The sequence below is a fragment of the Coenobita brevimanus genome, chromosome 5 (assembly GCF_032717465.1).
Source record: "Coenobita brevimanus isolate Jiangsu-jjx chromosome 5, ASM3271746v2, whole genome shotgun sequence".
NCBI lineage: Eukaryota > Metazoa > Arthropoda > Malacostraca > Decapoda > Coenobitidae > Coenobita > Coenobita brevimanus.
Window position 1 is genome coordinate 14,842,340 of NC_136958.1, and position 3,447 is coordinate 14,845,786.

The following is a 3,447-nucleotide window of genomic DNA, read 5'->3' on the forward strand; positions in this document are numbered from 1 at the left end:
GAGTTTGTTTTACAGGGAAGGGCACTAATCTTCCACCAACCCCACTTTACACGTAGGGATGCCAACAGCATCTGGTGTTCCCAGGCGGTCACCCATCCAAGTACTAACCAGATATATATATATATATATATATATATATATATATATATATATATATATATATATATATATATATATATATATATATTCAGTAACAAGTCCATTAATCCGAACACCAATAATCCGAAAATTCCAATAATCCGAATTTTTGAAGAAGGCTTTCAAAAACACCAAAAGTAAAGAAAATCTAAATAAAAAAATCCAAACTGGGCGCCATATGCGCCCAAGTGCCGAGCGGTGTGGTCATGGATCAGGTAATGCATGGACTAGCAACTCCTCGTAAACAACGGACCACTTTTGGATGGTTTCGGGACAATTCGCCGTTACAACAATAACAAGACATTCCGTCGTCAGGACGATTCCCCGTCGTTTATTTATATATCAGTTTATTTAGCAAGTACACTAGTTTATGAATACTTGTATTTCTTTAAAGTCATTTTAAAATTTATCCAGGATGTTGTAGTACCAGTGGAAATTAATGAAGACAACTATCGGTGACACTAGAATATAATTCAAAGTCAACTACAGCGAGGTATAAACAGGATAATTATTGTCTAAAAGTGCAACTTATGAATGATATCCAAAGCCTACGCTATTGAATGAACATAGACTTTGATAGATCCCTCTGAAAATTAGTTATTAAAGTATCAATTAATCAATAATAAGTATATTTATAGAATGACGGGGAATTGTCCTGATGGGGAATCGTCCATATTTTGATGGCGAATTGTCTGGCGGCGTACCATAGGTTTAAGGGATTTTCCAGAGTAATACATATTAAGTTTTTGTACTTTTACAATACGTGCATATTATTATTAACGCAGGACTTACACTGTCTAATTGGATTTACCTGCCTACAACTGCTGTTTTCAACACTATGCATTACTGGTGAGTTAAACAACCCATCTCATAATTTACCAGTTTCAGTTGGTGTCTTCAGTAATACATTATTAAGTAAAAAAATTTGTGTAATATGTATTTTTAATATGTGCTATATTGTATTATGAATGAATGAAAAGTGAACCATTTGGTAAAATTTCAGTTTAAACATGAAATTAAATGTCTTAGTTCAGCAAGTGGGTTGGTGGAGGGTTAGTGCCCCTTCCCGTAAAACAAATAACTCAGAGTCAATGGCCACCCCTTACGGGATTGTGGCGTCTGGCAATAGATAGATAGATAGAAATGTCTTAGGGATCCCACCCCAAAATCCGAAAAATCTGATAATCCGAATGCTTCTCGGACCACTGCCATTCGAATTAATGGATTTTACTGTATGTATATATATATATATATATATATATATATATATATATATATATATATATATATATATATATATATATATATATATATTTAACCCATTGGCACCCAGTGTCCTCAATATAGGACGAAACTGGGCATATTCAAAAATTAATGAAGAAGGGACATATGAGCTTCGAGATTATGAGCCGTCAGGCGGAGGGCGGTACGCCTAGCACCCTTCCAGCAAAATCTCTCGCACAGGAATTCCAGGATCCAATGGGATGTATATATATATATATATACATATATATATATATATGATCATCATCATTAGCCGTTTGAGTATCCACTGCAGGACCGGCCTATCCCGACCGAAGCCGGGACGATACAGCCAATGTATCTCTACAAAGTGGCTTAGGCTGTCAAGTAGAGATTGTATGTAGGGTGAGAAGTGCTTGTAAGTGTAATTGTAGTGTTGGAGTGGCTTTGGATGTGTGTGTAGTCTATGAAGCAAGTGTAATCGGCCCGCGCAAGCCGACTAGGTGCAAGCATACTTTACGGTAAGCGACACTGGTTCAACCACAGCACCCCTTGTGTCTGCCAATGCAGTACGTGGCCGGGTGAACACTCCCAAAGCATATTACCCTGGCGGGGGGCGAACCGTGGTCCACCCTTGTACGAAACGCACACTCTACCACTGAGGCTCCATATATATATATATATATATATATATATATATATATATATATATATATATATATATATATATTGCCAGACGCCTGAATCCCGTTTGGGGTGGCCACAAACAAATCGCCTCCAAGTCGCCCTGTCCCCCGCCATTTCACTCCCCCTGCTCCCAACTCACACCCCTCTCTCATATACCTCTCCACGCCATCTCTCCATCTCATCCTCGGCCTCCCCTCCCTCTTTCCCCCTCCACCTCACTCACATACATTCTCTTCGTCAGTCTTTCACCCTCCATCCTCTCCACATGGCCAAACCACCTCATATATATATATATATATATATATATATATATATATATATATATATATATATATATATATATATACACGAGGTGTGACAAAAAAGAAACGAGACTTTGGCTGCTAATGACACAATTCATCAGCCATACAGTAATGAAGTACATCACAGTGTTGCCCAACATCTCAGCACTCTATGAGAAAAGCAGCACTTCAATTAACCTATTGTCTTTCTTTTCACAGGTGGTTTTGTAGCTCCTGTCAAGTGCCCTGTGTCACAGAATGAGCCTTGAGCAAAGGATTAACGTCAAGTTCTTGGCTAACTTGGGAAAACTCCTGCAGAAACCCTTGCCATGCTGAAGGATGTGTAGGGACAGAAAACAGTGTCCTGCACACGTGTCTATGAGAGGCACAAGAAGTTCAGGATGGAGCGGGGTGATGCTCCAAAATGTCCCGTGACACATCCACATGGCGGGTCTTTTGGTCCTCGGAGGGCAGTTTGGGCACCAACTTTGCACAAATCTTCCGCATGCCCAAATCTTTCAATAAGATGGACCTCATTGACTCCTTATATAATCCCTGTTGCTCAGCCATTATTCTGATCGTCAGTTTGCGATCACTCTGCACCAATTCCTTGACCTTCTGGATGTTGGCATCATTTCTTGTTGTTGAGGGACATCCTGGATTTGGGTCATCCTTCATGTCACCCCGCCCCATCCTGAGCCTCATGTGCCACTCATAGACACATGTACGGGACACTGTTTCCTCTCCGTACATATCCTTCAGCATGGCAAGGGTTTCTGCAGGAGTTTTTCCCATGTTAGCCAAGAACCTGATGTTAATCCTTTGCTCAAGGCTCATTCTGTGACACAGGGCACTTGACAGGAGCTACAAAACCACCTGTGAAAAGAATGATAATAGGTTAATTGAACTGCTGCTTTTCTCATACAGTGCTGAGATGCTGGGCAATACTGTGATATACTTCATTACTGTGTGGCTGAAGAATTGTGTCATTATCAGCCAAAGTCTCGTTTCTTTGTTGTCACACCTCGTGTATATATATATATATATATATATATATATATATATATATATATATATATATATATATATATATATATAT

The 3,447-nt window shown here is 39.2% G+C and overlaps 1 pseudogene; it reads right to left on the reverse strand.

Annotated features, from left to right (window-relative positions):
• Nucleotides 1-2,744: 2,744 nt before the first annotated feature.
• LOC145398361 (protein GVQW3 pseudogene) lies at nt 2,745-3,113 on the reverse strand (annotated as a pseudogene).
• Nucleotides 3,114-3,447: the final 334 nt, after the last annotated feature.